Raw genomic sequence first — 22,017 nt, forward strand, 5'->3', positions numbered from 1 at the left:
ATTGAGTAACAATGAGGACACTGTTGACTCTGACAAGAACGGTTTTGATGGACTGGTAGGGGTAAGAGCATGATAGAAGTGTTGTTGTTGTTTTTTAAGTTAATTTATTTAAATTCAAAGTCAGTTAACATACAGTGTAGTATTGGTTTCAGGAGAAGAAGCCAGCAGTTCATCAGTTACATACAACACCCAGTGCTCATCCCACAAAATGCTTTCCTTAACGCCCATCACCCATTTAGCCCATCCCCCCACCCACCTTCCCTCCAGCAACCCATATTTTGTTCTCTTTATTTAAGAGTCTCTTATGATTTGTCTCCTTCTCTGTTTTTATCTTATTTTTCCTTCCCTTCCCTTATGTTCAACTGTTGTTTGTTAAATTCCACATATGAGTGAAATCATGTATTTGTCTTTCTCTGATTCACATCACTTAGCATAATACACTCTACTTCTATCCACGTTATGGCAAATGGCAAGATTTCATTCTTTTTTTAAAACCATTTATTCACTTTTGAGAGAGATACTATGAGCAGGGGAGGGGCAGAGAAAGATGCTCAACCAAACAAGCCACCAAGGAGCCCCAAGATTTCATTCTTTTGACTGCCAAGTAATATTCCATTGTACCACCTCTTTATCCATTCATCAGTTGATGGACATATGGCCATAATGTGGCTATTATTTATAGCACTGTTGTAAACATTGGGGTGCATGTGCCCCTTCAAGTCAGCATTTTTGTATCCTTTGAATAAATACCTATAGGACAATTGCTGGGTCATAGGGTAATTCTATTTTTAATTTTTTGAGGAACCTCCATACTGTTTTCCAGAGTGGCTACACCAGTTTGCATTCCCACCAGCAGGGCAAATAGTATTCCCCTTTCTCTGCATCCTCGCCAACATCTGTTGTTTCCTGAGTTGTTAATGTTAGCCATTCTGACAGGTGTGAGGTGGTACCTCGTCATGGTTTTGATTTGTATTTCTCTGATGATGAGTGATGTTGAACATATTTTCATGTGTCTGTTAGCCATCTGGAGGCTTTCTTTGGAAAAGTGTCTATTCATGTCTTCTGCCCATTTCTACACTGGATTATTTGTTTTTTGGGTGTTGAGTCTGAGAAGTTCTTTATCTGATATGTCATTTGCAAATATCTTCTCCCATTCTGTCAGTTGCCTTTTAGTTTTGTTGATTATTTCCTTTGCTGTACAGAAGTTTTTTTGTTTTTAAGTTTATTTATCTATTTTGAGAGAGAGACAGAGACAGAGACAGAGAGAGAAAGAGAGAGAGAGAGAGAGAGAGAGAGAGAGAGAGAGAGAGAGATGGGCAGAGAGATTGGGAGAGAGAGAATCCAAGCAGGCTTCACACTGTCAACGCAAGCCTGATGCGGGGCTCAAATTCACAAACCATGAGATCATGACCTGAGCCAAAATGAAGAGCCAGATACTTAATCAACTGGGCTACCCAGGCACTCCTGTGCAGAAGCTTTTTATCTTGATGAGGTCCCAAATAGTTCATTTTTGCTTTTATTTCCCTTGTCTCTGGAGACATATCTAGCAAGAAGTTGCTATGGCTGAGGTCAAAGAAGTTGCTGCCTGTTTTCTTCTGTAGGATTTTGATGGTTTCCTGTCTCATATTTTAGGTCTTTCATCCATTTTGAATTTATTTTTTGTATGGTGTAAGAAAGTGGCCCAATTTCATTCTTCTGCATGTTGCTATCCAGTTCTCCCAGGACCATTTACTGAACAGACTGTCTTTTTTTTCCATTGGATATTCTTGCCTGCTTTGTTGAAGATATATGTTGGCCAAATATTTGTGGGTCCATTTCTGGGTTCTGTATGCTGTTCCTAGAAGTGGGTTTAAGACAGTATGGGAGAACTGGAGACAGAAAGATCACTTAAGAAGTTTTTCAGCAAAGCAGATCAAGGAAATGGGGTGGCTGCTGGTCAAGGTAGGGGGGTATGTCAAGAGAAGTTTTTGTTTTATTTGAAAAGAAGAGAAATAGCATGCTAAGACATCAGAATTGACATTTTATATATGGAAACAACTTCTTCCTCCACAGGTATACCAAGAGCTAAAGCTTTTTTGGCTTGATCTAGGTTCTGAGGCTCTAGTTCTAGAACCCAAGTATAATACTCTACCTTTAGCCTTTTTGTAGTACTAAGGCTACATGACATCTATCTATGAGGTGACAAAATGGTTTCCAAAGCATTGCTTAAAGCCACCTATTCTTAATCACATAAACGATAAATCATAAAAAAATTGCCAACTTGTCCTATCAGGCTCACCTCAAATGCTATTTCCTTTGTGAAAACTTCTTCAGTCAGCCTTAATTAGTCCTCCTGGGAAGTTCCACAGTTCTTTGAACTTAAATCACCTGTGTCACTAATGCCTTGATTCCTAGAGGTTTTCGGCATCTATCTCTCCCATGAGTCTAAATTCCTTGAAGGTAGAACTTCGTTTCCATCAGTTCTCAGTAATCTTTGTATGTATGAAGTACTCAACAAATGCTAATATTGAACTGAGTTCATTAATTTGTTCAACAAAACAAAATTATGTGCTAGGTATCATGATAATGTTCTAGGGATAAAAAAACATAAATATAATCTTTACCTTTTAGAAAGCCCAAAGTTTAGGAGGTGGGTACAAACAGATAAGTACCAACAATTACAGTACTGTGGTAACTGCCATCATAGAGCCAAGCAGAGGTTTCTTGGAGACCCTAAACTCACTAATTTCAAACACTTGGAAGGGGGGAGAGGATACTGTTTTGACTTCGTTTTCCCTCAAAACACAATGTATTTTCCACACAGTATGGGATAAAGATGAAGGAGAAATTTCTCTAAAAGGCTCCCAGTTCCTAATATACTACAGACAGTCAAAAGACTCATCCCCTGCCCAGTTAACATGACTATGAATTGCAGAAATTGAGTTAGCAGTAATTCAGCCATAGCTTGTTTTCAGAATAGAGGGGACTTTGTGCCTACTCTGAGACCCAGTATTTGCATTTCTGAATATCAATCCTGAAGAGGGAGTCACATATATGCACAAGGATATCTGCATAAAGACTTAACTACAAGAATTGTACCAGTGAAAAATGAGAATTAAATATTAATTAATATGGAAGTGGTTAAATAAACATATATATTATGGAGTACAATGCAGTCGTTAAAAAGAAAATGACAGAATTATATGCACTAATATAGAAAGGTCCCTGAAGACACTGTTAAAGCAAAAGGAAGTAATAGAACGAGTATCATTCCATTTGTGTATGTAAAAATGCACAGATGCAACTTCTCTCTATTAACTATTAACAAACCAAACTGACAGATTTAAATATGTATATGAAATATACAAATGTATAGAAAAATGATAGAAAGGATATACTAAAAGAGAAGATTTAAATAACTTGTCCGTAGAGCAAATACGCCCAAGATCAAAGTTACGTAGTTTGATACTTAACTCCTATAACATACTGATTGTATTTGAAATTTCCAACTAAGAGGAAAACATATGTTTCTACTTTTACTGTAGTACTTTTCCTTTCTGGTCTTAGGAAGGAACTTGCTCATTCTGTAGTGTGAGATATAGATCCAGAGTTAAGAGATGTGTGTTCTAGTTTTGGCCCTGCTACCAACCAGCATTTTGACTTTGGGCAATTTGCTTCACCTCTCTGGACCAACTAGAGATAAGTCAATTAGACAAGACGTCTCTCAGGTCCTTTCCAGTTATACGAATCTATGAGTTGATGAGTCACCTTTGGTTTAGTCATCAGGGGAATGAGGTTCAGGAGACTGGAAAAGGAAGAAGCATACATTCACCATCCCTAGAGGGAGGCTGTTGCTGTTAAAGGAATGAAGTTTCTTTGTTGGGAAGGAAGGCACAGGAAAATGAGAGGAGGGGAAATTGCAGGCTGAAAAGGTAAGAGCAGATGACAAACAAGTGAATGTTTACTAATGTAGAGATTTAAAGTGAAAAATGCACGGTAAAGAAAAGGTAATATGTGCTAGGCACTATACTAGGCCTGGGGATCCAATCAGAAACAAGAAAGACACAGTCCTTTCCCTCATGGCATTCAAAGCCTAAATGGGGAAGAGGGAAAAAAACGACCAAGCAACAATGGAGTGAGATGTGCCCAACATGGTGACAGAGAAAGATACTTTTATGAGTAATGTTTTGATCAGGTTACTATTTCTATTAATAACAGCCCCAGTATTCTTATTCATCCAGACTCAAAATCCTGATGTTCTTTTTGACTTCTCTCTTTTACTCTTCATTCAGTCTGTGCATTTATTATTATCCAACCTTTGTTTATTTCCATATAGAATTTGAAGAAACTTATAATAAATAACATTGAAATTATGTATCACTGAAATAAGTACTTTTAAAAGCTCTACAGTAAGTGAGGGAGTGCAGATATCCCAAGCTAAGGATCCCAGAACTTAGCTTACCAATTCCTGGTGGCTAAGACATAAAAGGAAACAGAAAAAACATAGTTCTTATTATCCAATAAAAAAAGGAACATCAATTTGGTAACAGAGAAAAATTTTAGGAAGAACATCAAGAGGTACCTTATTCATTCATCCAGCCAATCTTTTAGTTTTAAAAAAAATTTTAGTAACGCTATCCCCGACGTGGGGCTTAAACTCACAGCCCCAACAACAAGAGTCACATGTTTTACCAACTGAGGCAGCCAGGCGCCCCTCATCCAACAAATCTTAAATGACTACCTACAATACTCCAAGCACATTCTCAGTCTGGAGGTGACAAAACATGAAAAAAAAAAAAGTAAAGGTCCCATCTTCATGAATCCTACTTCTAGTGAGGGAGCAAGACAATAAACAGTAAACACATCTTCCTGCAGCAGTAACAGCTGTGACGACAAACTAAGGAAGGTGTGTATGTGTGTGGAGGACGCTGAGAGCCAGGGGTGAGGGCGCGGCCACCATAAAAGTCTCGGCCATACCACTACATTAACAAAACCACAATTTAACGTTGCATTTACATAAATTCTGGCCCTGCTTGAGTTTCATTAGTACTTTCAAAATGAGCATCCATTTACCTGCATGCTCTACCAGTTCCATCCCCAAGCGCATCTAAGAACCAAGAGGAGCCAGTAGGAAGGTTAGCATCTCAAGAGCCCTGCGTTGTACCAGTCAGCAGGCCCTGGGCCCACACGCTACTTTCTTTTTCCACAGTTGAGGCTAGAAGAGCTGGAACACTGTATTCACCCTGCAGTTCTCAAAGTGCCCTGCCGTCATGTTCTCTGTAACCTGAACTCACATACACAGCTTAGATTTGTCACATCCTTGATCAATCCTGGTGTTCTTTGTGGATTTACATCTCTGCTACCATTTCCTGGGAAGCTACTGCTTGCCTCTGACTAATCTTCCCTTCTCTTAGTGCCTACCATGCCATGTGGCTAGTTTCTCAAGACTGGACCGGATCCTAGTATCTAGGTTGGGGGTCAGTCCTGACCAGGTTTCTGTGCAGAACAAAAAATGAATGCATGTAGTCAGAGAATATAGCTTCCAAGGCTACATTTTGACATGCGCAGACAATTTCAAGATCCTACATAAAAGGTACTTAATTTGAGCTTTAGGGATCCCAAAAGCCACATTTGTTATGCACATCGCATTGGCATTCTCCCATTCTTCCTTGCAAATAGCATTCTAATTTTGTTCAAGTACCCACCTTCCCCTGCCCTGTCCCAACCATCACCCATTTGATTCAGACTAAGGTCTTCATTGGTCTAAATGAATCATGGTGGACACATCCCTGTGCATTAATTGGTTTACATATGGGCATGTGACCTAGTCTGGACAATGAGGTGTAAAGGAAAATCTGCTGGAAGACATTTTGCCTCTGGCTATGATAACGATATGACACCTTAGAGTTACTGTAGCCAACTTGAAACCATGAGGGACTAGAGGACGAAGCCAAAAGCTGAAGTTGGCAGAGCAGAAAGATGAAAAGAATCTGGGTCTTGAATGATACCATGAAGCCAAAAAATCAACCACTCCTGGACTTTTTGTTATGTGCAAGCGATTCATTCCTTACTGTTTAAGCCAGTTGAGTTGAGAATTTCTGTCATCTGCAGCCAAAAGCATTCTAACATATCGAAAAATGGAATGTTCTTTAAAACTATAGCGCACTTTGGGGTACCTGGCTTGATCATTTGGAAGAGAATGCAACTTGTGATACTGGGGTCGTGAGTTCGAGCCCCGTGTTGCATGCAGAGACTACTTAAAAATAAACAAACAAACGAAAAACCTTTAAAAACAAAACATAAAAAATAAATAAAATTGTAGAGCAATTCTATGTCAGTTTGATGTCTATCAATACAAAGCCATCAAAGTTAGATTTGCCAAAACAAAGGAACTTAACACAGTATATGTTTTTTAAAGAGCTCAAAATCATTTTATAACAAAAGAAAAAAATCAAACCCAATAATTTTCTTTCTTCCAACTGCAATTTTAATTGGGACAAAAGCCTAGTATACAGCATGACTCTTAGGATATTAGCTTATGTATATGACTTTCCCAAAGAGCTAAGTCATCTTTATACATAAGCCAACCTATTAAAAAAAAACAAAACAGGTGAGTAACTATTTAAAGTAGTAGTTCATGTGAAAGGCTTAAATACTGAGTATATTTCCCAACCGCTGACTAACTCATTCCATTATAAACTAAAACCCTAGGCTCTGGGATACCTGCTACTATTCCTTAGTTTCTGATTAAGCAACAAAACCTCAATTATCCCATATGGGAGGGGTTAGATTTAGGGTGGGTTTTTTGCTTTTGTTTTTGTTTTTTTGTATTTTTCTTTATTCAGATGAGATGTGCTTATTGCTTCAGTTGAAATTTATTTGAACAAAAAAATTCCAAAATCCTAATGCACCTTTTGTCTTTAAGATAGCATATACTCGACCCCTGACAAGACCAAACATTCATTACCATCCTGTTGTTTCCTTAAAAACCTATGTCTTATATGGCTTATATAAAAAAAAAAAAAAAAGGTACTGATTTCTGAATTTCCCACCTCCCCACCTATATTCAGAAAATACTTACCACGGACTACAATATTTAGACGAAGAGATACCCATGAGAACTGAAGTTAGAGAGACCATAATCTTTTCCTTGGGCATTTCTGAACAGCCTCAGGCAAATGAACATGGTAAATCCAAGCTCACTTTTACAAACTTACTCAAGTAGATGCTCGTCGGAGAGGTATATCTTAGTTCAGCTCTGATGACTTCTACTTTGTGCAATGATGATGACAACACCTGGCTATTTGCATCTCCATGTTCTTTTCAGGAAGTCAGCAATAATCAGTCTTACTGAGATGCACACAGCTGTGTGTTCAAGGAAACCAGAGAAGGATCTAGATTTGTTTGAACAAACTTAATGAAAGTGAGTTGCTTTGGAAGGTGAAAAATCAAATGCATAGTGAAAAGAGCTGAAAACCTTTTTAAACTGCCTATGACTTACTCGTACCAATTATCATCTATGTGAAAAGACTCTTAATAAATTAGGATTTGGAAGTTTTTTTTCAAAAATTTTAAGTTTATTAATTTTGAGAGATGGGGGAGGGGCAGAGAGAGAGAGAGAGAGAGAGAGAGAGAGAGAGAATCCCAAGCAGGCTCCTCTTGTCAGTGCAGAGCCTGACCTGGGGCTTGAACCCATGAACTATGAGATCATGAGCTGAACCGAAGTCAAGAGTCAGACACTTAACCAACTGAGCCACCCAGGATTTGCTAGATTTTTATCAAGTTTTTCTTTCTTTCTTTTCTTTTTTTGAATATAATTAACTGTCAAATTGGCTTACATACAACACCTAGTGCTCATCCCAACAAGTGCCCTCCTCCATGCCCATCACCCATTTTCCCCTCTCCCCCACCCCCCCATCCACCCTCAGTTTGTTCTCTGTATTTAAGAGTCTCTTATGGTTTGCCTCCCCTCCTCTCTGTTTTTAACTATTTTTTTCCCTTCCCTTCCCCCATGATCTTCTGTTAAGTTTCTCAAGATCCACATATGAGTGAAAACATGATATCTGTCCTTCTCTGACTGACTTATTTCACTCAGCATAATACCTTCCAGTTCCATCCATGTTGCTGCAAATGGCATGATTTCATTCCTTCTCATTGCCAAGTAGTATTCCAGTGTATATATAAACCACATCTTCTTTATCCAGTCATCAGTTGATGGACCTTTAAGCTCTTCCCATAATTTGGCTATTGTTTTATCAAGCTTTTCAATGGTACTTTAAGTCTAGACTGATAGATTCATTGATCAGATCCCATCTCCTTTCATGCAGAAGCCGAGATGACTGCAGCAAGAGACTCTTATATGGTGGAAAGGTGCTATCACATCCGAAATCACACAATCACCTTTGGAGCAGGGGACCTGCTGATTTCAAGGGCTCAACCATTCCCCTAGTTAACTGAAACAGGTCCTAAAAGTGAGAGTGAGAAAAGGAAATGCCACCCTTGGCCAAATCCTTATGCCATCCTATCAAAACTCCATTTTTTATGTCTGGTGACTCCTTTATTCTTTTTCTTCTCTCCCTTCCCTCCTTTTTTTTTAATTAAAAAAAATTTTTTTTGAAGACATAGAAATGAAGACAGATAAAACCACTCCTAAGTACTCTATTCAATTTACCAACAAGAAGTAAGTAAGAAATATCCTAGCCTGCTGGCTAAGGTACTGCTGAGTAAAACCAGTTATATTTTTCAAAGATTGAATGAACACTTACAGCCAGCACTCCTCTGTCATCAGAAGTTTATATACATTCTGACGAATGCTTTAGTCCAATGTTTCCCAAACACAAACATGGGCACTGAAATTGTGCAGTGCGACTTGATTATAATGGAGATCCAGGTGATTCAGAATTATCATCAAAATGAAAATGCAACATTAAAAAAAATCTTTTAGATGGGGTACCTGGGTGGCTCAGTCGGTTAAGTGTCGGACTTCGGCTCAGGTCATGATCTTGCAGTCCATGAGTTCGAGCCCCGTATAGGGTTCTGTGCTGGCAGCTCAGAGCCTGGAGCCTGCTTCAGATTCTGTGTCTGCCTCTCTCTCTGCCCCTCCCCTGCTCACGCTCTGTTTCTCTCTCTCTCTCTCCCTCTCAAAAATAAGTAAATATTAAAAAAAAATTTTTTTTTAATCTTTTAGAGAATTCACAGACCCCTGAAATACATCAGAATTTAATCTCCAGACTTCAGTTTGAAAAATGTTCTTCCAACAGGCCAATTTAATGAAAACATTTAATAGGTACTGCTATGTGCTAGGGACTCCATGGGGCACTAGAGACTGAGAAATGAAAGAGATTCTGTTCTTATTTCTAGGAAACTACAGTTACCAAGTGGCACAAAAGCAACAGGGTGGGTGAGATTTAGTCTCTTCAGGGAAGACTTCATAGAGGAGGTGGCGTCTAAATCGAATCTTGAAAGATGGTGAGGATTTCATAGATACAATAGGAAAAGCAGGTAGATGGAACTATGTCTGTAGCCATGGAGGCAAGGGGTGGTGGGGGGAGAGCAAATAAAATGGATGGCATATTCATAAAATAGCAGCTACACGAGGTGACTGTAACAAAGGGTGCACTAAAAGGTGAATATGATCAGAAATACCCAATATCAAACCACAGAGGCATGAAGGTCAGGTATTGAACAATGGAAAACTGATAATGCTTTCTTCTTTTTAATAGATTTTATTTTTTAGAGCAGTTTTAGGTTCACAGCAAAATTAGGCAGAAAGTACAGAGTTCCCATATACCTCCTTCCCCTCTCTTTCCCTGACTCCCCCGCTAACAACATCCTGCACCGGGACCATATGTTTGTTTCAACTGATGAACTTATATCAACAGATCATTATCAGCCAAAGCCCATAGTTTACATTAAGGGTCACTCTTGTGTTGTACATTGCATGGGTTGACAAATGTATAAGGGCATGTATCCAGCATTATAGTATCATACAGAACAGTTTCAGTGACCTAACAATCCTATGCTCTGCCTACTCATCTCTCCCTTTGGGCTAACCCCTGGTACCTACTGAACTTACTGTCTCCACAGTTTTCCTGAATGTCATACTGTTCCAAAAATATCATATGGTATGTAAGCTTTTCAGATTGGCTTCTTTCACTTAGTAATCGGCTTTAAAAAAACAAACAAAAACTATGTATTTATTTTGAGAAAGGACAAGTGGGGGAGGGGCAGAGAGAGAATCCCGAGCAGGCTCCATGCCACCAGGGTAGAGCCCAGTGCAGGGCTCGAACTCACTAACCATGAGATTAAGACCTGAGCTGAAGTCGGGCGCTTAACCAACTGAGCCACCCAGACACCCCTTAGAAATAGGCTTCTAAGGTTTCTCCATGTCTTTTCATGGCTTGATAGTTCATTTCTTTTATGTGCTGAAAAATTTCCACTCTCTATACCACAATCTATTTATCCATACACCTACTGAAGGACATCTTGGTTGCTTCCAAGTTTTGGCAATTATGAATTAAGCTGCTATAAACCTACATGTGCAAGGGAGCCTCAGTGGCTCAGTCTGGCATCTGACTCTTGATTTCCACTCAGGTCATGATCTCACAGTTTGTGAGTTTGAGCCCCACATTAGACTCCATGCTGACAGCGTGGAGCCTTCTCGGGATTCTCTCTCTCTCCCTCTCTCTCTCTGCCCCTCCCCCACTCTCTCTTTTTCTCTCTCTCAAAATAAATAAGTAAACTTAAAATTCTTTAAAAAAATTTAAAAAATTTTTAAATAAAAGAAACATATATATGCAGGTTTTTGTGCAGATGTAAGTTTTCAACTCATTTGGGTAAATACTAAGAAGCATGACTGCCAGGTTATATGGTAAAACTATGTTTAGTTTTATATGAAGCCACCAAACTGGCTTTCAAAGTGGCCAAAGCATTTTACATTATTCCTTCCCCATTGTTCAAGTCCTAACTTCATGCCCTCTATGATGTGACTCTGCCTATTCTTGGTCATATTCATCTTGCTGCATGCCCTTTGTTATAGTCCCCTGGTGTAGCTGATTCAAAATATGGTATATTGATTCAGAGGAATATTACTTGTCAATAAAAAGAAATGAAATACTGACACATGCCGCACCATAAATGAACTTTGAAACCATCATGTTAAGTGAAAGAAGACATCACATACAAAAAACACATGTGTATGATTTAATTTATAGGAAATGTCAGCAATAAGTAAATCCTTAGAGACAGTACATTTGCGATTGCCTGACTGGTAATGGTACGTGAATGGTTTCTTTTGGAATAATAACATTCCGAAAATTTATTGTGGCAATGGTTGCACAACCTTGTGAACACACAAAATAATTTAAAATTGTACATTGCAAATGGATGAATTGTATGGTAAATGAATTATATCTCAAAGCTGCTTTTTTAAAAAAGCAAGTTTTGAAAGTAGGAGGGGTAGGAGAATTAGAGAATCTATTTTACAATAAAGCTGGAAAAAAATAAATAACTTCTATAAAAATCTTCACATACTAGAAGAGAAGAGGTATACATATATAAGCAGAATCTGATGTGAAACACACTTCTGCCTTCTAAAAGCTCAGAGACCAAAGGCTTGGGGCGAGCTCTACAGACAAATCACAATGGCTGTTCCCTTCAAACATGAGGCAGGAGATGCTTTGATGAGATGCCCACTACAGGAAACAGATCCTGCCCTTGACCACCAGTCAGGCAAAACCCAGAGCTTTCCCACTGCTCTATGAATGGCATTGCTTCTGCCAGCTCTTTGCTTCCTTATTTGTCAGTAAACGATGGTGCCAATACAATTTCAGTCTTTACTAACTTCAGAGCTGGCAGTTTAATGGGTGACATTTTTAAAAACCTTCTAAATTCACTGCATCATTTTTTTTTAATATTAGTGTAATTCAAAAGTCTCTTAAAAGAGGCAAGAAAAATATTGAAGATTTAAACCTAGAGGTCCTTATATGTAGTTAGCCATTTGGTCCAATATCCTATCTTGAGGTATGGCTGTGCCAAACCGCATTTGACAAACATTAACCCAGAGATAGTTAAGACCTCCTGCAAATATTTAAAAATCTTTGTGCTCTAGGCTTTTTATTTTGTCCAAACCAAATCTCTTCTGCTCTTTATTTCCTTTCCCTATATGGACCAGACTCAAGTAGAGATAGGGAACTGGTCTTTCTCTGCATATCTTTGAATTTTAATCTTATCTTTGCGGGCTCCCAGATCTCAGTCTTTAAATGCCCCTCGGTAATCTGACCAGTTCAAGTCTGCTCTTCCTCTTTCCAAGATGGTACTCTCTGTACTTTAGGTTTTTATATTAGATATTTTCGGGAGGAAAAAAAGTAAAGGTGCAAGACAGTTAAACGATACAATACACTTAGTTTCACTAAATACACACAACGATACACACTTAGTTTCACTAAATCAGTTACCAAAAAAGAGTCCAGAGGAACTACTTTTCCTCTCATCTTGAATTCCCAGTTATTCTAGAATGAAAATGAATAGATCTTTAGGGGTAACATCATGGACAGCCACATGCCCTCACAGAAATACTGCTGCCCAATCAATAAGGAAACAGAAGACAAAATATAAATCTAATTCTGTCCATGTACCCTATTATGTCCTCCTTAACATCTATTCATTTTTCTTATATTTCAGAGCCTAGATCGCTACATAAGAATTATTGGTTTCTTGTAACACCTCATGAATACAAGTTATTGCCATGTGTGGACCAGAGTCAACAGAGATTATAATTTCTGTCAAGGTCAGAAGGAGATTTGATTGACAAGGCAGAGTCTGACAGGCAGGATTTCCTCTCCAAAAGCCATTTAGAGAGTTAAATAATTTAAATGCAATTAATTTTTGATGAAATTCATCATTAAAAAATTCAGAGGTAAATTTTGATCTATTAACAACAATTACTTTTTAGCCTTGAATTTCCTCTGCAGCTCTGGGGAAATCATCTCTTTTCTGATTTCTGTTTCCCTTCCCCACATAGCCCTTTATGATCAGGAGAGAGATTTTAGTTAAGATAAATTATGCAGCTGCAGATATAAAATGCTGTGGAATAAAATGCTGTGCACAGTATTGTGTGCATTTGTAAGCCTCTTTATCTACAAAGCCCTGTGTGCCTATTATCTTGTTTGAATCTCACAAGAATCTGAGGTAGGTGGAAAAAAAATACTATTAACCCTGTATTACAAACAAGGAAAGAAAAGTTTAAAACAGGCTGATCCGAGGTCACACAGCTACTGAAGGACAGACAAGTTTTCAAGATCAGGCTCTTGTCTCCAGGCAAAAGGTGTTTTATACTGCCATCAGGACATTTACTTGGCTCTCCGTTAAGATCAGCAGGAACTTCCGTTCTGAAACAAAGGATATTAATGTGGCCAGCTGATTCTCCCACCACATCTCTGACATTTCAGTCCTTGCAATTTTCACCTTTCTTTGTTTAACCTCATAAAGAAAAGGCAAAAGATAAGCCAGGGACTTAGTTCTTAAAACAGTGTATAAGCAATAGGGCATAATGGGAATAAGTTCCTCTGGTCCATGGGCAAACACCAGAACTGTCACTTAATTGTGTTGTGTAAAGGCTGGAATCCTATTAATTCTAGCCTGAAGAGAAGAAAAAAAAAAAAAAATCCCCTCTTCTTTACCATTTTCAAAGTGGAAAAGAACTGAATACTTCAGATTTCCTAGCAGTAGGAGATGACTGACAAGTGGCTTTGTAAAAGTGGCTGAACCCCTAAACCTGATGCACATATTAGGGCACTGCAGAGTGCTAGAGCCAAAGCCACCGTGTAATCTTGATAGGACTTGCAAGGGAGGCACGTCACAGTAGTCACTAGGCAAGAATGCTGGGTAGTCCCTGGATAGATTTCCCCCTACTGGTGTCTACATGTTAGGACCCACATTTCTCCCTAAGGCTAATTGTTGATCTGCTGCTTTTGGTTTTTCATTCATACTGTTATCCTTTTTAAGGTAATGTAACCAAGACATGACCCTGAGCTATGAGTAGGTTAGCAAAGATTTCCGGGGTTCTTACCCTCCCTTTCATGGGCCTAGTTTCACTGTACCTCATCACAGAGAGGGGCACAGGGATGGTTTACATGCAAATTGTATGTAGACAGACTTTGATAGGCTTAGATGTAACCAGAGGAAGACCCCTGTGGGACAAGTTATTAAATAAAAACAAACCTGTTAGTGGGGCTATTATGGGTGCAAGTGACCTCCCAGGTATGTTTTAAAGAGACAGAGAGACCTTCTTGTCTCCTAATAGTTCTTTTCTTAGCAGATTATACTGTCTTGGAATCTATTTAATGATTACAAATTTATTTCTTTGGGCTACATAGCCTCATTACTTAAAATGCAAAATCATCCCAAGAAGGGCAGCACAATGAGAAGCTGCCATCCACTCCTTAGTAAATATTAATATACCTGCTACCTCCTTTTTACAAGCTGGGAAGGAACAAGAAAGATTTAATGGTGAGATAATTTCTGAAATTTGATTACTTTTAGTGATGGTCAAGCCTGTGTAGGTACCTATAGAGAGAAGTTTTAAATGGGAGAGGAGAGGGAAAAAAAGAGTTAAGTGAAGGTAATGGGAGAAGTAGAGACCCGACCTAACACTTCAGCATGCACAAGGATGTTTTCTTTCCTTGTCTTCAAATGACAGAGTGATGTGCAAATAAGAACCACAGATAAATATCTTTTGGACAAAGTAAGACAATGTACAGGAAATGCTTTGTACCAATGGACTTTTGGCAACTCAGTGAACTAAAGTAACACAGAAACAAAGAAAGGTTCAAACAGGGGATGCCAAGACTTCTATAGTTATGTATTAACTAGGTTACTCATTCCATTTCATCAGCTCATTGAACTTCAAGATTGGTTTAATCAGTGTATAAACTATCAGTTTACACAAAGTCACCCTACAAGGAAAATCTGCAATAATTGACTCCACCCTTATGTGTTACTGACAAGAAAAATAGAGTAGTTCTGGAAAATGTGCTTGAGACAGTAACAGATTTCAGAAACAGGGAGGAATTTTCTTTTTTCCTTTTTTCACTTTTTTTTTTTTTTTTTTTAAGTAGACCTCAGGCCTAGCACAGAGCCCAATGTGGGGCTCAAACTCATGACTCTAAGGTTAAGACCTGACCTGAGACCAAGAGTCAGACTCTTAACAGACTGAGCCACCCAGGTACTTCTGGACTTTTCTTGAAGGACAGAATTAACAAACTAAAGCCCAGAAATGTGATCACAAGGAAGGAAAAGTTCCAGGTTTATGGCAAGTTATTTTAAAAGATGAAAGGCGAAAAAAAACCTAGATATTTTAAATGAAGGAGATGCTCTTTACAATTCTGTAATGATTAAAGTATTAAAACCATGCCACTGACTTAATTAATTTAATTTGTTGCATAAATGTTCTAACTCGTTAAAGCATGCCCAAGTGTTAGTTAGCCTCATAATATTGACAAACACAAATCAGGAAGCCTGTGCCATGAAGAAAACTTCATGTTTGAATTATTAACAGAACATTCCTCAAGTGTTACAGAATCAATCTCTACTACATCAGGTCAAAAAAGAGGAAAATTAAGTTACAATTTCTTTCTGAAGGGAATATTATATTTTAATTAGATTGTTGGTGTACTCTCTTGTAAGTCCATAAGTCAAAGCGAATGAAAGAATCTATTTCAAGACTTGCAAAGACAGAATCAGGTGCTCCACTGTACTGTATCCTTTCACATATGCAAGGAAGGATCCAAATTAATGCTTTGATTTGCTCTAAATTGGAATAGGGGAATGAGACGAGAAGACAAAAGTATGAAGACACTGAAAATAAAAATAGCAAAAGAAAACACTGAAGCATTCAAGTATAATTATATTATTATCTTTTAAGAAAGGGCCCTTGCCAATGGCATCCTATATGTATCCTGAGTTAATGATTCTTGCAGTTGGTGATTTTCAGAAAAGAAATGCATTATCTACTCAAATCTATTTAAAGAAAACTAATTATAAAAGGTAAGGTTTCTGCTGTTTAGAATACAAAGCTTGGTTTGGGGGAGGAAAAGGACTTACGAATGATTTGGAGGGGTGCCTCGGTGGTTCAGTCAGTTGAGTGTCTGACTCTGGATTTTGGCTTAGGTCCTGATCCCAGGGTCGTGAGATCAAGCCCTGTGTGCGGGCTCTGTGCTGAGCGTGGAGCCTGCTTAAGATGCTCTCTCTCTCTTGTTCTCTCTCTCTCTCTGCCCCACTCCCCAGCTTGCATGCTCTGTCTCTCTCTCAAAAAAAGAAAAAAGAATTATTTGGAAAGATGAGTCACTTCCAAAGAGGTTCCGTTGAAAAGCACACAGTGAAGGGCTGTCAAACAAACAGATTTATGTACTGGGATAATGGTTACCTTAGAATAGAGGTCAGGAGACTTTCTGTAAAGAGTCAAAGAGTAAATACTTTTGGCTCTGAGGGCCATACAATTTCTGTGTAACTACTCAACTTTGCCATTGTAGTGCAAAAGTAGCCACAGACAATATATAAGCAAATAAGCTTGACGACTTCAATAAAACCTTATTTAAGGACATGAAATTTACATTTCATATTCTTACCATCTCACAAAAGATTGTTATTTTTTTGCTCCCCTCCTCAAGTATTTAGGCTTCATTATTATTTTTTAAAATAATCTCTACATTCAACATGGGGCTCAAACTTACAACTTCAAGATCAACTGTTGCATGCTCTACTGACTGAGCCAGCCAGGTGCCTCTCAACCATTTAAAAATGTGAAAACCAGGGGCGCCTGGGTGACTCAGTTGGTTAAGTGTCCAACTTCAGCTCAGGTCATGATCTCGCAGTTCATGAGTTCAGGCCCCGCATTGGGGTCTGTGCTGACAGCTCAGACCCTGGATCCTGCTTTGGATTCTGGTCTCCCTCTCTCTTGAACCCTCCCCCACTGACTCTCTCTCTCTCTCTCTCTCTCTCTCTCTCTCTCTCTCCCCCCCCTCAAAAATAAATAAAACATTAAAAAAATTAAAATAAAAAAAATAAAAATTTGTAAACCATTCTTGCTTATAGGCTGTGCAAAAGTAGGCAACCAGCTGGATTTGACACTCAAATATTTGTAAACGATACCACATATATTATTCCATTTGAGTCTTTCAACATTTCTATGAGAATAACAATTGCTGGATGGATTATAACTGCATCTCTACTAAATGTTAAAAAAAAAAAAGGATGAGTCTCTCATTTCTTGCTCTGAATTGCCTATTAATCTACTTTTTCTCACCATTCTCACAGACATCCCTCTGGCCTCCCAGAGATCTCTCTGGCTCTAGGCCCTCCTTTCTTCATCCATTTTCCATGCCCCTGCCAACCACACCTACACGCCTCTCGTGTTGCTTCCTTTCTTAAGAATTTATCATGATTCCCAAATGCCCATCATATCAAATCCAAGCTCCCCTGTCCAGCCTTCAGGGCTCTGCCCCACCCTCTCCATCTAGACTTACTTCCACAAGGCACTTAACACAACTTGCTGTATTTCTCAATTCATTTCTCAATTCATACCACATGCCTTCCACTTTTGTTCTGTTCTCATGCTTTCTTTCCTATCTGGGGACATCTTTTCTCCTTCTTTCTTACATACCCTGGTTGGGTATCCACCATCATCTCTTGCCCAAATTGCCCAAACAACATTCAAAGCAGGTCTCCTTGCTTCTGGTCTTGTCCCACTCTCATCCTTCATAAGCATCCAAAGTGATTTTGCTAAACTGTAATTATGACCAATTCTTCCCTTCTTAAAACCTTTCAGTGGCCTCCATTTAAGGGGTCAACAGAAGTCCAAATCCCTTAACAAAGCACATGTGGTTGTTTATGATCTTGGCTTCTTGAACTAGGCCAGGCCATGGAACCTGGTCTGAGTTTGAAGATGAATGAGAATCATGATTTCTTCTCTTTTTTATTTAATTAAAAATGTTTTAAGTAAACTGTATGCTTAACATGGAGTTGAAACTTACAACCCCAAGATCAAGAGTCATATGCTCTACGAACTGAGCCAGCCAAGTACCCCTGATTTCTTCTCTTTTAGTTTTATTTACTCCTAAAGCAGCAAACATGCAGGACAAAGATATATGAGTTAGGTAAGGATTCAGGTGTGTGAATACAGTTTCCCACTGCCTCTCTTCAATCTCAGGGAAATGTGCTGAAATGTACAGATCAGACTCAAAGCAGCTTGCAGCTAAGGCTAAAAGTACTGAACTGAGATTTCAACTGCTGCACATCACAGGCATGACAAAATCTGCAGTTTGAGTCTAAGTTAATTGCCTGTTAAAACAAAATTTAACAGTGTTTGGTGGACTACAAAAGTATCCACAGTCTCCCCAACATAATACCCATAATGTCCAGGGAATAATCCAAACTTAGTTGTTATACAAAAATATGACCTGTTCTACAGGAGAAAGATGATCAACAGAAGCCAATACTGAAATGATAAAGATATTTTAACTACCAAAATGGATTTTAATTTTTTTTGACGTTTATTTATTTTTGAGAGACAGAGTGAGACAGAGCATGAGTGGGGGAGGGGCAGAGAGAGAGAGGGAGACACAGAATCCGAAGCAGGCTCCAGGCTCTGAGCTGTTAGCACACAGCCCAACATGGAGCTTGAACCCACGAATCGTGAGATCATGACCTGAGCCGAAGTCGGACACTTAACCAACTGAGCCACCCAGGTGCCCCTACCAAAATGGATTTTAAAGCAGCTACTATAACTATGTTCAAGGAAGTAAAGGAAAATACACTTCTAATAAATGAAAAGATAGGAAATCTAATAGAGATGCAGAAAAATATAAAAATAACGAAATGAGGAATAAAAGAACCCAAATATGAAATTCTAGAAATGAAAAATACCTAAAAAATTCACTGGATGGGCTAAATTCACAGGATGTCAAAGAAAAGAATTTCTGAACCTGAAGATGGGTCAATTGAAACTGTACAATCTGAAGGAAAGAGAAAAGTTTGGGCAGGAGGTGGGGTGGTGGAAAGAGCACAGTCTAAGAACAATAACAAAAAAATTCTAGCACATATATAACTGGAATCCTAGAATGAGGACTAAAATATTAAACAAAGAGATAGTACAGCTAATAAGCCAAGAGTGGAGATTAAGAGTGATAAAATATACTTGATCAATTCATAAGAAATAAGAAAAAGAGGGAAAAGGGAACAAAGAATAGATGACACAAAGAGTAGGATGGTAGATATAAATTCAAACATATCAAAAATTATTTTAAATATGAACAACCTAAACAATTTAAAAGACTGAAATTAAAAGAGATTATCAAACTGGGTAAAAAAAAAATCCAATAATATGTTGTCTACAAAAACCCGTCTCAAATACAAAGACATATACAGATTAATAAAGAACAGAAGAAGTTATACCATAAAAACACTAATTTTAAAAAGTGGAAAGACCATATTAACATCACAAAAAGTAGAATTTGGAAGAAGGAATAAGAAACAAGGATAGAGGCATCAATTCAATAAGAAGATGTAACAATTCTAACTGTGCATACACACAGTAACAGACGTTCAAAATGCGTCAAGCAAAAATTGACAGAATTCAGAGTAGAAATAAGACATATCTGCAATTAGAGTTGGAGATTTCAACCTCCTTTTTCAGTAATTGATATGATAAGTACAGAGGAAATCAGTCAGGATACCAAAGATGTCCACAAATTATCAACTAACTTGATATAATTGATATTTATATATAGAACACACTTCCAAGTGCACACGGAACATTCACCCAAAGAGACCATATCCTGGGCCATAAAACAAGTCTCAACACACTCAAAATAACTGAAATAATATACAATATGTTCTCTGCCCACAAATAACTCAGGAAGCAATAATGTAAAGTTACTTGGAAAATCAGTAAATATTTGAAGGTTAAACAACAAGCACATTTTTTTTTTAACGTTTATTTATTTTTGAGACAGAGAGAGAGACACAGCATGAACGGGGGAGGGGCAGAGAGAGAGGGAGACACAGAATCGGAAGCAGGCTCCAGGCTCTGAGCCATTAGCCCAGAGCCTGACGCGGGGCTTGAACTCGCGGACCGCGAGATCGTGACCTGAGCTGAAGTCGGACGCTTAACTGACTGAGCCACCCAGGCGCCCCAACAAACACATTTTTAAGTAAGCTGTGGTAGAAATAGAGATTGCAAGCAAGATTAGAAAATATTTTAAAATGAATAAAAATGAAAACACATCAAAATTTATGAAATGCAGCTAAGGTCGTTCTTAGGGGATAATTTGTAGTTTTAATGCTTACTTTAGAAAAAAAGAAAGGTCCAAAATCAGTGATCTAAGCTTTCACTTTAAGAAACTAGAAAAATAAGCAAATTAAACCAAAAGTTAATAGAAGGAAGTGTTGTAGGCAACCTCTGAAATGGCATCCTATGATTCCCATCTCCTAATATTCATGCCTTGTGTAACTCCCTCCTCTTGAATTGTGGCTAAAGCTAGTGACTCGCTTATAACAGACTGTGACAAAAGTGATGGGATGTCAATTCCGAGATTAGGTTACAAAATGACTACCACTTCATCTTGCTTGCCCTCTCTTGCTCTCCTGCTTGCTCAATCTGGTGAAAGCTAGCTGCCATGCCTATGGAGAAACCCATATGGCAAAGAACTGAGGGAGGCTGCAGGTCAACAATCAGCAAAGAACTGACACCTTCAGTCTAACAGCTCACAAACAGCTGAATCCTACCAACCATGTGAGTGAGTGTGAAAACGGCTCTGTTCTCAGTTTATTCTTCAGATGAGACCGCAGCCCAGGCAACACCTTAACTGCAGCTTTATGAGACTCTTTGAGGCTGAGACACCCAGTTAAGCCATGCTCAGATTCCTGAATTATAGAAACTGAGATAAATGTTGTTTTCATCTGGTAAGTTTTGAGGTAATTTGTTTCACAGCAATAGATAACTAAGAGAGAAAGTTAATTAAAGGCTGGTTCTTTGCAAAAATAATGTCAATATACTCAATAAACCTCTGCTAGACTGACCAGGTAATGAGTAGCACTGTGTGCATGAAAAGAGAAGAGGACTAAGGACACTGCCCTCGAGGATTCTGACCTTCGGAGATCTGGTAGTGGAGGAAGACTCAGCAAGGAAGACTAAGGAAGAATAGAGGGATAAGAAGGGAATCAGGCAACTCTACTGTCTGGGAGACCTGAAGAGGAAAGTATTTCGAAAAGGAAGTGGTGGCCAAACACATCAAATGCTACAGGATGATTAGGTAAAGTGAGGATGAAGAAGGAATCAATGGCTTTTTCAATATTTTGGTGGATACGGGAATGTTGAGGATGAAAGTACCACTGGAGTGACTTGGGAAAAAAATGATAAGGGAGAAAGTACAGCAAACAAATCCAGACAACTTTTTCTAAGAGTTTTACTATGAAAGAGACCAGAGAAATAGGGCAATAACTAGAAGGGGAGATAGTTTTCTGAGAAGTCTTTTGTTTATTTGTTTAAAAATTTATTAAGTAATGTTTATATATAGATGGAAGTAATTTAGTAGAAAGAAGAAACTGATGATGCAGACGACCCAATTCTGAAGCAGTTTTACTTCAGGGGCCTTCATCCTTGGGAAATTACTAGAAATAAGCCCTAGTCACCAGTGAGCACGGTCTGGGGGTAGGTGTGTCTTTGTTGACCTTCCAAGAGAGAAGCTTGTTCCCAGTGGTAACTGTACCTTTAGTTCTTATGCGTGAGTGGGGGTAGTACAAACCTGGTCCCTGGCTTTATGCTAGAAGCCTGGTTTGGGTTCAGTTCCTATTTTCCCGAGAAAGTTGAAATTCTACCCACTGCTGTCTGGTGTCCCAGTTGGCCTGAGGCTTTAGTCCCTGTAGAGTTAATACTTGGAGCTTCAGGTAATAATAAGCATCGAGTGCTTATTATATACCTGGCATTTTAATCTTATTAACTCCCTGTACGCCTCACAACAGTTCTATGAAGTAGGTGTTATT

The 22,017-nt window shown here is 38.5% G+C and overlaps 1 protein-coding gene across 3 annotated transcripts in view; it reads right to left on the reverse strand.

The window, feature by feature from the left end:
* TANGO6 (transport and golgi organization 6 homolog) overlaps window positions 1-22,017 on the reverse strand; it is a 190,640-nt gene that overhangs the window by 46,646 nt on the left and 121,977 nt on the right. The gene's annotated exons all lie outside the window — the stretch shown is intronic.

The sequence above is a fragment of the Prionailurus viverrinus genome, chromosome E2 (genome assembly GCF_022837055.1).
Source record: "Prionailurus viverrinus isolate Anna chromosome E2, UM_Priviv_1.0, whole genome shotgun sequence".
Classification (NCBI taxonomy): Eukaryota; Metazoa; Chordata; class Mammalia; order Carnivora; family Felidae; genus Prionailurus; species Prionailurus viverrinus.